The sequence below is a fragment of the Anolis carolinensis genome, chromosome 1, assembly GCF_035594765.1.
Source record: "Anolis carolinensis isolate JA03-04 chromosome 1, rAnoCar3.1.pri, whole genome shotgun sequence".
Lineage (NCBI taxonomy): Eukaryota > Metazoa > Chordata > Lepidosauria > Squamata > Dactyloidae > Anolis > Anolis carolinensis.
The window spans coordinates 90601076-90615240 of NC_085841.1; positions in this window are offsets into that span (position 1 = coordinate 90601076).

A 14165-nucleotide genomic window follows, 5' to 3' on the forward strand; every position below is an offset into this window, starting at 1 on the left:
TTGCTTTGATCTAGCAGCTTGCTACTTGGAAGGTTCATAGTTCTTGCCTTATTAGCCACTGACACTTAAAAAACCCACAAAGAAATAAACATATGATAAGCTTGATTGTTGCAATGCATTACAGATTGGGCTGGCTTTGAAAATGTTCTGGAAACCTCTGCTGGTCCAAAACAGCAGCAAAACTATGACTGACTGGCATAAAAGGGGAGAAGGGGATTTTACAACACCTTTAAGACTGGTTTATTTTAGCATTAGTTTTCTTAAATTGGATCTACACTGCCCTATATCCCAGGATTTGATCTCAGATTTTCTGTTTTGAACTGGATTATATGAGTCTACACTGCCAGATAATCTGGGACAGACCACAAGAATCCCATTCAGTGGTCTATTTTACACTGCCATATAAAAGCCAGGTTATATGCTTTCAACTGGATTATATGTTAGTGTAGATTCATATAATCCAGTTCAAATCAGATAATGAGGATTTTTCTGCTTTGATAATATAGATTATATGGCAGTGTAGATGGGGTCAAAGTTGGCAATGCATGCTATTCCTCTGCTTGATGTAGAAAATCCAGGCATAAAGTTTTGCATGAGAGAGCTGAGAAACCTCTCTACAGGGGCATCAACACTGTAGAATTAATGCCGTTTGACATCACTTTAACTGCCAAGGCTCAATGCTGTGGAATCTTTGGGTTTGGAATTTGCTGAGGTACCAGCATTCTTTGGCAGATAAGACTAAAGGCCAAGTAAAACTGCAACTCCTAGGATTCCATAGACTTCAGCCATGGCGGTCAAAGTGGTGTCAAGATGCATTAATGCTGCCGTGTGGTAGATGCACTCTACTCAGACCTCCTGTTCAGCCCTAAGGCCTCCTGAGTACGAAGCATTTTGCACAAAAAAACCCTGGTCCCCCTACCCGCCCCCCACAGGGTGGTAAAATATTGATTCCGTAGTTCAAGGACCAAGGTTCTTGGCACTGTGTTTTCTCCAGATACACAAATCATTATGCTTCATTGCTATTGCTTCAACCTAATGCATCCAGTTTTTTGTTTAGTAAAAACAAGTTGGAAATAGCTGCTTAAAGAGATTGTTTTAAAGCATTCCTTTTCCTTGCTGGAAATGAAACAGGAGGATGTTGCAATATTCTGTCAAAATTGCAATTGTGTGTGGGATATCTACAATTTGTATACAAACTGACACTTCCCGTGGGCTCATAGCTAATGCTAGTGGATGAGGAGCACATACAAACAAGGGATCACTAGCCAAGTGCTATATTGAGTCACTTGCACTATCCAACGAGTTGTTGCTATAAAGAGAGAAGAGCTGTTCCCCAAACCTCACTTATTTTTCTAAAATGCCATCCAGATTGAGAAATCCTTTATCCAGGATTTCCAAAATGTTCCAAAATCTGAAATTGCCTACATGGGCGGCTGAGATAGTGACACTTTTGCTTTCTGGTGGTTCAGTGTACAAACTTTGTTTCATGCACAAAATTATGAAAGAAATGGTGCAAAATTACCTTTAGATTGTGTGTATAAGGTGTGTATGAAACTTACATAACATTACATAATTTTCGTGTTTTGTGTTTCCCATCTCCAAGATAGCTCATTATGTACGTTATGTACATATGTGCCTATACAAAATACAAAATCTTGGGGGGAGGGGGCTGAAATCCCAAATACTTCTGATCCCAAACATTTCAAGTAACTCCCCCTGTACCAAAATGCAAATTCACTAAAAAAATTAAAATTACATCATGTATATCTTTGGCACCTGTTTTCTAATCCTGCCCCACAAATTTCCAGACATGTTGTAATTTTAATATTGTTCTGGCTCTTAAATGTGTGAAACTTAGCCCATTTGGATCTTCACAAACAATATTACAACTGAACATCTGGAAAAAATATTCCCATATGTGTGGGAATTAGAAATGCCAATTCACATTTCATCTTTTTGGCCCTAAGACCGTAAAATCATTATTAAGCGATAAAATTATCATAGCAAATCAAGTTTTAGTAGATGATGAAAGAATTTGAAGCACATCATATCTTAGGCTTCAACACCAAAGCACCATAATAAAAAGGTTTATTTTTGGTATCAGCAGAACGTTCTCATAAACTTCAATCTATGATTATATATAGAGAGAAAACATCTTTGTTTTTACCAATTTAATAATTAAGGAACAACTAATTTTATTATTTTTTCTGTTACATTTCCTCCCTGTGCTATTTTTGCAGGAAGAATAATTTATTTAGATATGAATTTTGATGGAAAAACGGAAATTCTGAAGGGCAAGATTTAGCATCTCTCTGATTTATGTATATATTTGGAAGTTTTTTCAAAGCGACTTCTGAGCTGTTTGGAAGCGTGTCCAAAACCAGCATATAACTGCTCATATAAACCCATTTTGTTTTAGAAGAATTGTTCTGGTAGTTAACTCATGTTACTAATGACCTATCTTGTGAGCCTTTCCCCCCCAGCACCAATACCAAAAGTATTATGTGTTTTCCAACTATCTCATAAGTGTGCTTCACCTCTTACAACTGTACTAATACAGTACAAAACAATCATTTGAAACATTTAAGTTAGTACTGAACTGAACCAGATTGCCTCCAATCTTTAAAATCCATAGTCAAGACAGTTGATGTAATTTATTAATCTTAGCAGAGTGATTATTTTTGTAAAATTTTCAAAACGTGAAAACCATTTTGAAAACATTGGAAGAAGGCCACTCACTGAGAGCTCAGCCATATACATCAAAACCTTTCCAGACCATGCCCCATGATGATCAATGCTGTTTGCAGACAAGGAATGTGTGAATCTTTCAAGCTTGATGTCATTCAAGTTGTGCAACTAGAGTTGTTCTGGTCTACTTCTGCATTGTAATGCAAAAGTTTAAAAAATCTGGTTGGAAATTTAAACTTTTTTACAATTTTTATTTTGATTTATTAAATGTTTTCAAATACTCTAAAATTCTTCAGATACATGAAAAGGGGAACTTCTGGGTGTGCAAGCATGGCAGCAAGATAGGCACCTTAGAGCTCGTAAGAGGGTGCCAGCTCAAGCCGGGCAACTGGGTAGAGCAAGCTCCCTCCACCACATGGATCGAGAGGTGGTGGACTGCGGAAACCACGGGGGACCAGCCAACGGTCCTACAAGAGGCCCCCTCCTCAACAGGAGGTCTCAAAGAGGACCCGGTATTGGGGCCCCCCGGTTAAGGCAGGTCGCGGCAAAGAGCATGTGAGGGGGAAACCCCTGGCAGAAATCGCCAACCGGGTGCACCTTTTTAAAAAAAAACACAGAGGTTGAGAAGCCGTGAAAGAAGAGACGAAAGTAAGTAAGAAACATTGGAAGGAGGGAGGAGGTTCTCCGGAGGGACAGAGAAGAGAAATACAAGCTGTTGGGAAGGAGGGAAATTTAGGAGGAGGAAGGAAGAATCAATAGTGGCTTATCCAATTATCAAAGGAACTTAACGAAAGATATTGACATCTTAGGGGAAGGATCGAAAGTGGCTGGAATAAATGCTGGAAATGTGAGGAAAAAGAAGGTTCCCACTACCACATGTGGTGGACATGTGGGAAGGCCAAAACATACTGGAAAAATATAAGAGATAGAGTAGAAATAATGTTACAAACAAAAATCCCAATGAAGCCAGAGTTATTCCTACTAGGCATCCATGACCTGAAAATTGAAAAGAATAAAGATAAGTTACTGTTCCTGCTAACAACAGTGACTAGGATTTGTTACGCTAGGCTCTAGAAAACAAAGGAGATCTCGGAAGAGACTGTATGGCTCAAAAAAGTCCAAGACATAAGGAATATGCACAGGCTTATTTTCTTATTATCAAAAAGTAAGGGAAACCCAATGATAGAAACAGATTGGAGAGGGGTCACAGATTATCTAAAACAAAAAAACTATAAAACATAGATATAAATATGAAAATAGCAACAGCCATAAATGAGAAGAAAAGAAGACAACAAACATGAAAACCAAACAAATAAATTAACAAGGAAAAAGAGGATGAAGAAAAAACCCAAGAAACCAGAGACATGGGAAGAAGATAAGGAGAAAAAAGGATGAGAGATAGATACGGATGATTGAAAAGGAAAAACCTCACAGAAGATGTTTCGGGAAGTCAATACCAATTTAAATTTAAATCTACTCACTTCTTTACCTTTTTCTTTTCTTTTATCCCACTCTATTATCTTTTTCTTTTACTCTTGAACACACTCTGTCTTCTCTTCCCTCCTTCCCCGTTTCATGATTCCGGATTTTCACCTCTGCCTCTCAGGAGAGGCTCCTCCCTCCCTATCTTTTTCCTTTCTAAGCTCTATGTTTTTATTTGACCTGATTTTAATTATTGTAAATAAAACTTTAATAAAGATTATTTATATATATATATATATATATATATATAAAGGGAAGAAAGAAAAAAACAAAAAAGATAAAATAAAAGTTTAAAGAGAACAAAGACAAGGATGGCTTCCACCCTTCCTTTGAACCATGTACAGTGGAGTCTCACTTATCCAAGCTTCGCTTATCCAAGCTTCTGGATTATCCAAGCCATTTTTGTAGTCAATGTTTTCAATATATCATGATATTTTGGTGCTAAATTCGTAAATACAGTAATTACAACATAACATTACTGCGTATTGAACTACTTTTTCTGTCAAATTTGTTGTATAACGTGATGTTTTGGTGCTTAATTTGTAAAATCATAACCTAATTTGATGTTTAATAGGCCTTTTCTTAATCCCTCCTTATTATCCAAGGTATTCACTTATCCAAGCTTCTGCCAGCCCGTTTAGCTTGGATAAGTGAGACTCTACTGTACTACACTCAAATTATTTCAGCGTCTCAAAGAAAGTGTACAGTTCTCTTCTTCCCATCCCCTATTTCATTTTTTCCCCAACAAGCAAAATATTTTTCTTCTTCCATAAGTTAACATATCTAGCATCAGTTTCTCAAGTTGCTCCTGACATGAAAAAAATCACTCTAGCAATCATTATCTTTCTATATTCCCCTCAAACCTATACCTATAAACCATTACATCATAATACATCATGATAAGTAGTTTTCCATTTTCTAATCTTTAATACTAATAGCTGCTTACTTAATTACATAGCATTAATCATTACAAATTAAAGCTAGAAATGTATAACAAAGATTTATATTACTCCAAATTTATACTACTCCATTATTACTCTTAAGATAGCCTTTTTATTAAAACACCAATATTTTTATCACATTTCATATCATTGAAATCGTTTTAAAAATCATTATCCATTCCAATTCTTATTACATTTATCTGTAATCATCTCGTATCCTGGTTTTAAAGTTGACTTTCATCTTCCTTTTCATGCATCCTAACCACGACCTTCTCTCAGTGTCCTCAGATTTTTTTTTCTTTCCTCTTGTTAATATTTCCAACCCTTCCCAATTTGTATTTTAAAAGCAATTATCCTGAGAAAGAGTGCCCTTTTTATCATCCTTTTTTGCCCCCTTTGGTCCTACAGGCTGATTCTTTCAATAAATTACAGTAACCTGATTGTGTTTGGCTATCATTGTAGACTCCCTACACATCAGTTTCCGTCTTTCTATAAGGTAAATCAAAATTCACAAAAGAGCAATAACTTTATGCACAAAATTCTTCATTAAAGCTTCCAAACGTCCATTCACCAAGCAAAAGATTTTATTATATATAAAACCGAGGTAAGTGACAGAAAGGAAACGTTATGGTGCTGAAGTCACAGGGTTACATTTTGTATCACAAGTTGTTTCTGTTGTTCAGTTGATCTGGAGACATCGCAGTGCAGGCAGATTTGGAGTTTTTACCTCCAGCAAAGATAAAACTTCTTTAGGACAGCATGAGGCTATGTTGTCCCTATACAGCACCTAAAGTTTTTCCAGATATAGTAGTACAGTGCTTCTTGGAAAGGGGCAAGGGCTTCATGAAAGACAGAGACATCCTCCATCCCAAGAGGAGTTACCTTACTGTTGCTAATGGAGTTTAGATTTTATAAGTCGTTGGTCCTCACCTGGCCAAAAAAGCGAACTCCCTGTAGGAGCTGAGTGGTGGGTCCATTTTAATTTGGTCACGTATACACAGTTTTTTGTGTTATATCTAAATGGAAATTTGTATGTCTTGCAGAGTAGTATGGAGGAGGTGGAAGTGGTTCCCTTTAGAACAGTGGTTCTCAACCTTTGGCTGTTAAGGCCTACAACTCCTAGAAATCCTAGCCAGTTTACTAGCTGTTAGGATTTCTGGGAATCAAAGGCCAAAACATCTGGGGACCCACAGGTTGAGAACCACTGCTTTAGAAGTAATAGGAAATCTGCTTCCTTTTCTTTCATCTATTGTTAAGTTTTGAAGAGCTCTCAGAAGCATTACTGCTGGATGAGACCAGTGGTAACCAAACTAAATATAGATGATTCAAGCAAACAAAATGTGTTAAATTTTGTGGAGAAAAATCTGAAAATGAGTTGCACCATCAATGTCTGTAACATGGAACATATGTATAAGTAAGGCCCCTTCCACACAGCTGTAAAAAATCCACATTGAATTGGATTATATGGCAGTGTGGACTCAGATAACCCAGTTCAAAGCAAATATTGTGGATTATCTGCTTTAATATTCTGGGTTATATGGCTGTGTAGAAGGGCCCTCCTTTAACTTCAATCATCCATGAAGTTTGCTGACTTCAAATCCAAAAACTTGTAGCACCATGTAGAATAAATTTGGGATAATATATTCAAGTTGCTCATCTATCTCTGTGGGAAGACCGCCTGCAAAGTGACTAGCTTTAATCCTTCCTTGGGCTTCTTGTGATAGATTATGGCTCTCTCAATGTAAAGACGTCCAACAAAATGACACACTTGGTTAGCCTTCAGATAAAGTTTTGGAATTAAAAAGGCACTGTTGATTACTTAAATCCCACACTGCATGACAGATACTAAACCATAATGTTTTATTTATTTATGTAGATGATGAAAGAACGCAAGAAGCCAGCAACATTCTGTAGCAACATTCTAAATAATTGATCTTATAGCAGTCAAGTGCAAACTACAGTAACTATGTCTAATAATAAACCATAACTTCTCTCAATGAATAAGGATCAGAACAGGTGACAGCTCTGGTTTATCATTTTTATGCGTCCTATCTTGTAAAATTCTCGCTCACACTCACTCAGATTATGAAAAACCAATATTGACAAGAAACTTGATATTTCAGGTGCTGTCTCATGAAAGGAATGACCTGTCCTATGAGAGTTTACAACAGGTATGGGGAAACTCAGGCCTGTGGTTTGAATGCAGCAGCTCGGCCTCCTTCCTCTGGCCCTCCTTTCACCCCGGCCTCTCATACTGTGAGAGGACCAAAGCAGAGACACGCAGCTGCTGAGAACTCTTAGGAGCTCTCAACAGCCGTGTATCTCCCTGTCTTCTCACCATGAGGATGTACGGCCCATGCAGAGAGCCCCGAGAGTCCCATGCCAAGCTCTTCTCTTGGCAGGAAAGCCCCAGGCAGCCATATGTGAACCCCCCACCATCACCGCCATTGAAAGCCTTTTCTCCTGAAACTATCCATTTTCAGATTCATCACGAGTGCAGTTCCTGCCCAATTAAAAAAACTTGGGAAAAATCTTGGGGAATACTAGACCTTCCCTTCCAATCCTGCTACTCCCAAGAGGACAGGAGGCATTGATCTGGGAAGATGGACACCACTTTGGCAGTATAGACTTTCCCTTCCAATTCTATTCCCAAGGAGATAGGAGGCATTGATCTACACCCCCCCCCCCCATTTTCTTGGCTCTTCTCCTTTCTGCCAATCTCATAAGGTAGCCATAGTGCAATTTTGAAAGCCAAGATTACTTTGAAGGAGAAATGACAGTAAAAACCAAGTGTTGGTATTTTGAAATTTCAATATTTCTCATGAAGCAGGATTTTGGAAGAGACATGTCAATGTTTGGTAGGCATTCACCTGTAAGAATACCCCTTACTCCATGTCATCAGTTCGATTCAGTGAATGGAATCTCACAGATCCCAACCCATATGCTTTTTGCCATTTTCTCCATTTGTATAGTGATTACTGAGCTCAGAAGACAATCTCTGCCCATTTTAATAATAATAATAATAAAACTTTATTTATACCCCGCCACCATCTCCCCAATGGGGACTCGGGGCGGCTTACATGGGGCCATGCCCAAGACAATACAATAAACCATAACATAATACAATTAAATAATACATTACATAAAATAAACAGTACAACATAAGATCAAAACAGCAATATAAGAAGAGCGGGCCGCATGAACACTACATTTAAAAACTAGATTAAAAATTAAAACTCTGGGTGAGAAAGGGATCAGAATAAAACCTCGAGGGACGGGACATCAGATAGTGAACCAGTCTAGAGGATAAATATTGGGGGGGAGTAGCATAGAACATTTACTCTCCGAAAGCACACCGGAAGAGCCATGTTTTTAAATCTTTCCTGAAGGCTAAAAGGGTGGGGGCTTGCCTGATTTCAATGGGCAGCGAGTTCCACAAGCGAGGGGCCACCGCAGAAAAGGCCCTCTCCCTTGTTCCTACAAGGCGGGCCTGAGATATAGGTAGTGGCGACAGGAGGGCCTCCCCTGATGATCGGAGAGGTCGGGCAGGTTTATGGTAGGAGATACGGTCACAAAGGTAGGCGGGTCCCAAACCGTTTACGGCTTTTTAAATGATGGTCTGCACCTTGAATTGGGACCGGAAGATGAACGGCAGCCAGTGGAGCTCCTTAAACAGGGGAGTAGATCTCTCCCTGTAACTCGCCCCCGTTATTAGTCTGGCGGCCGAACGTTGGACCAGCTGTAACTTCCGGGCCGTCTTCAAGGGAAGCCCCACGTAGAGCGCATTACAGTAGTCCAGTCTAGAGGTAACTAAGGCATGCACCACCGTGGTCAAGTCAGACTTCACGAGGTATGGTCGCAGTTGGCGCACAAGTTTGAGTTGTGCAAAAGCCCTCCCGGCCACCGCCGACACCTGCGCTTCAAGCGTCAGCGCTGAATCCAGGAGGACCCCCAAACTGCGGACCTGTGATTTCAGGGGGAGTGCAACCCCGTCCAGCACAGGTTGCCACCCAATACCCCGATCCGACGAGCGACTGACCAGGAGGGCCTCTGTCTTGTCAGGATTGATCCTCAGCTTGTTTCTCCTCATCCAGTCCGCCACAGCGGCCAGGCACTGGTTCAGCACCCGAGGGGCTTCCTTGGAGTCAGGTGGGAACGAGTAGTGGATTTGTGTGTCATCTGCATAAAGATGGCAACACCCTCCAAAACTCCGGATGACCTCTCCCAGCGGTTTCATGTAGATGTTAAAAAGCATGGGGGATAAAATAGACCCTTGCGGGACCCCACAGGTCAAAGGCCAGGGGTCCGAGCAGGTGTCCCCCAGCTTCACCATCTGGGAATGGCCCTCCAGGAAGGACTGGAGCCACTGCAAAACAGTGCCACCGAGTCCCATCCCGGAGAGCCTCCCCAGAAGGATACCATGGTCGATGGTATCGAAAGCCGCTGAGATGTCCAAGAGAACCAGCAGGGTCACACTCCCCCTGTCCAGTTCCCTGCGGAGGTCATCCACCAGGGCGACCAAAGCCGTCTCAGTGCTGTGCCCAGGCCTGAAGCCAGACTGCGAGCGGTCCAGAAAATCAGTGTCATCGAGGAACTCCTGGAGCTGCGTGGCCACCACCCACTCCAGAACCTTGCCCAAAAACGGGAGGTTGGAAATTGGTCTGTAGTTGTTACATACAGATGGGTCTAGCGAGGTCTTTTTTAGTAACGGTTTTACCACCGCTTGCTTAAAACAAGATGGAAATGACCCCTGACCCAGGGAGGCATTTATTATAGCCACAAACCAATCCAACAACCCCTCTTTGGCCTGCTTAACCAGCCAAGAGGGACAAGGATCCAGAGCACAAGTGGTCGCCCTCACAGACCCAAGAATCCCCTCCACGTCATCCGGAAGAACAAGCTGGAAAGAATCCCACAAAATCGGACAGACAGGTGCCTCGGTTGCCTCCGCTGGAACTACAATTAAGCTGGAGTCCAACTCATGGCGTATCTGAGCAACTTTGCCTGCAAAGTGGTGCGCAAAATCGCTGCACCTAGTTGCCAAGTCATCAGGAAGCCCCTGGGTCTCAGGAGGCCGCAGGAGCTCCCCAACAACTCGGAACAACTCCGATGGCCTGTTGGCCGCAGACGCTATGCGGGCAGTCGTGAAAGCTTTCCTGGCTGCTCGCAGAGCCACGGAGTAAGCCTTAATAGCGGCTTTCGCCCGTGCTTGGTCAGACACATCCCGAGATTTCCTCCAGATGCACTCTAGTCCCCTCCTCGCACGCTTCATCACGGCCAGCTCCTCAGTGAACCAAGGAGTCGACGTGACTCTACGCAGCGAAAGGGGACGTTCGGGAGCGATCGTGTCAAGTGCCCTTGCCAACTGGCTGTTATAACGATCAGCCAGGACATCAACAGGATCGCCAGTCTCCAGAACAGGAAGATCCCCAAGAGACCTCAGGAGTCCATCCGGATCCATCAGCCTCCTGGGGCGGACCATCTTAATGGGTCCACCACCCCTGCGGAGGTTAGAAGACACGGCGAAACTCAAACAGATCAGATGATGGTCAGACCATGACAATGGAAGAATATTTTGCTCTTCCACTCTGACTGTCCCACTGTCCACAATGAAGACAAGGTCCAGCGTGTGTCCCGCCTGATGTGTAGGCCCAGATATAACTTGAGTCAGCCCCATGGTCTTCATGGCAACCATGAAATCCTGAGCTGCACCTGTCAAAGTGGTCTCGGCATGAATATTAAAGTCCCCCAAAACTATGAGTTGTTGGGAGACCAGGGCCGAATTGGAGACCAGTTCTGCTAGCTCGGACAGAGAGACTGCTGGGTCGCGGGGTGGACGGTACACCAGCAGAATCCCCAAGCTGTCTCGGGCTCCCACCTTCAGGAAGACACACTCAAACCTCGAAGACTGCGGAACGGCGCATCTGATCAGGGCGATGGACTGCCGAGCGATCACCGCGACTCCTCCTCCCCGCCCCCCAGCCCTGGCCTGCTGATGCACCCTGAAACCTGGTGGGCACAGCTGAGTGAGATTCACACCACCCTGCTCGTCCAACCACGTCTCGGTGATGCATGCCAGATCCGCCCCCTCGTCCAGGATCAAATCCTGGATAACAGCTGTTTTACCGTTGACGGATCTGGCGTTCAAAAGCAGGACCTTAAGGCTGGGAGGTCTCCCCCCGGCTCCATTAACAGACACTTCAGAAACAATTTTTAACAAAGCATGACAGACATGGAAAGGAAGTTCCCCTGCATCATGTGATGGGCTCCATTATAAATAATTACAGTACATTACTGTATCAAAATGTTTAGAAATGGGGAGAGGCTGCATGGGATAATGTCTGAAATGGTTATTATCCATGGATGGACTTAAAATCTTCCAGGAATAACAAAGAAACCCAGAAGTGATAGTGTTAAAGTTACCAGGCTACAAGGGGGACCTGGATATTTTTAATGGCCTCCCTGGCCACTAACTGAAGCCCGTATGGATATAGTGATTGGATTAAAAAGGAAGGGTGAAAGCATGTAGATTCAGAACACACACACACCCCAACTTTCTCAGTAATAATTTAAACACAGAACTATGGTTAAAATTCCATGGACTATCAGATCAACTCACTATTTTGCTGCAGTCATGTTAACATAGGCCCCTTCCACACAGCTTTATAACATCCCACATTTTCTGCTTTCAACATTTTTTGGTCATATGGAAGTATGAACTCAGTTCAAATCAAATCTTGTGGATTATCTGTCTTGATATTCTGGGTTATATAGCTGTGTGGAAGGGCCCATAGATAATGGATACTATGTATAAAAAAACCAGCTTAGGAATAGCATGTGGCAAGGGGTAAGAAATAATAATAATAATAATAATAATAATAATAATAATAATAATAATAATAATAATAATAATACCAGCTCACGAATGGGACACTGAAGTAGGAGACGGAAGGCCTGATCCTTGCAGCCCAGGAACAAGCCATCAGAACAAATGCAATTAAGGCCAAGATCGAAAAATCAGCTGATGACCCAAAATGCAGACTGTGCAAGGAAACCGATGAAACCATTGATCATATCCTCAGCTGCTGTAAGAAAATCGCACAGACAGACTACAAACAGAGGCACAACTATCTGGCCCAAATGATTCATTGGAACTTATGCCTCAAGTACCACCTCTCAGCAGTAAAGAACTGGTGGGATCACAAACCTGCAAAAGTATTGGAAAATGAGCACGCAAAGATACTGTGGGACTTCCAAATCCAGACTGACAAAGTTCTGGAACACAACACACCAGACATCACAGTTCTGGAAAAGAAAAAGGTTTGGATCATTGATGTCGCCATCCCAGGTGACAGTCGCATTGACGAAAAACAACAGGAAAAACTCAGCTGCTATCAGGACCTCAAGATTGAACTTCAAAGACTCTGGCAGAAACCAGTGCAGGTGGTCCCGGTGGTGATTGGCACATTGGGTGCCATGCCAAAAGATCTCAGCTGGCATTTGGAAACAATAGATATTGACAAAATTACAATCTGCCAACTGCAAAAGGCCACCCTAGTGGGATCTGCACGCATCATCCGAAAATACATCAAACAGTCCTAGACACTTGGGAAGTGTTTGACTTGTGATTTTGTAATACGAAATCCAGCATATCTATCTTGTTTGCTGTGTCATACAATATAATACAGTAATAACAACAACTACTACTACTACTACTACTTTATTTTTGTATCCCACCTCCATCTCCCCAAAGGGACTTGGGGCGGCTCACATGGGCACGAGCCCAACATCAACATAATTTAAAACAATCTATGAAATTAAAAACAATATAACAATATATGTAGTATAAAACAACATAAAACAGCATAAAACAACATAAAAACATATCAGTTACTTAAAAAAAAAACCTGGGCATAAGTAAAGTATGTGCAGGGGTGAGATTGTGCAGGACTCCGAGTGAGACTCGAGGATAAAATGGGTGCTCAGGGAAGGCGGGGAAAAGTCTTATTAAAAATATTAACAGTCAACAAGGATGAGGGACAATGATAAAGTGCAGTGATAGTAAACAAGTTGGGTATCTGGGTGGACTATTCATTCAAAGGTGCGTCAGAACAGCCATATTTTAAGGTCCTTATGGAAAGTGGACAGTGAAGGTGCCAGTCTGAGCTCCCTGGGGAAGGAATTCCAGAGCCGAGGGGCCACCACCGAGAAGGCCCTCTCCCTCTTCCCCACTAACCCTGATCTTGCTCCCTGACTTCACACGACTGCCAGCATGTCAGCACAGCTGCAGAAGGGATCCATCATACTATGATAGGGTTTACCTATCAATAGGATGAGAGAATTGTGGGTTTAGGAGGGAAACTGGTAATAGGAGGCTTATGGTGTCACGTGATAAAAACTGTCAGCAAAGGTCAATTTCAAGCAGTTTCAATTGAATGTATTGTCGAAGTAGGCCACTTCCTTGCCAGTATTAATACATAGAGTTAGCAGAAACTTCAAATGCACAATTTATTAACTCTTTAGGTCTTGCAAGCTAATTTTTCCTGTCAAACTGGGAACATGGAAGTTCATGGAAGTTCAATATGGAAGATGAAGGTGAAATGGTGATTTCTGGCAGTACTAGGTTATAGAAACTGGCATCATGGCCTAAATGCAGAAAGACAACCCAGATCAACCCATTGATGTATTTTATGAATGTTTATTTTATTGTTAATTGTTTTAATTATATATGCTGTTATTGTGTTCTGCTTTTATCTGTTTGATTTTTGAGCTCAGGTCCCATGTGAACCACTCTGAGTTCTCTTGGGGAGATGGAGGGCGGGATATAAATAAAGTTTTATTATTTGTTATCATCATCTCTACAGTTTAAAACACTTGCAAATTAGTTAGTTTTAAAACATGTTTAGAACTATAATAGAGCTCCTAGATTAGGATGCATATCTTTATTTTCAGGTGCATATGGTACACTAATGTAGCGAGTGTTACGAGTAGCAATCATTTCTAGGAGTGTGCATGATTCCGTTTCACAACAGGGGATTTAGGAAAATTAAGCAA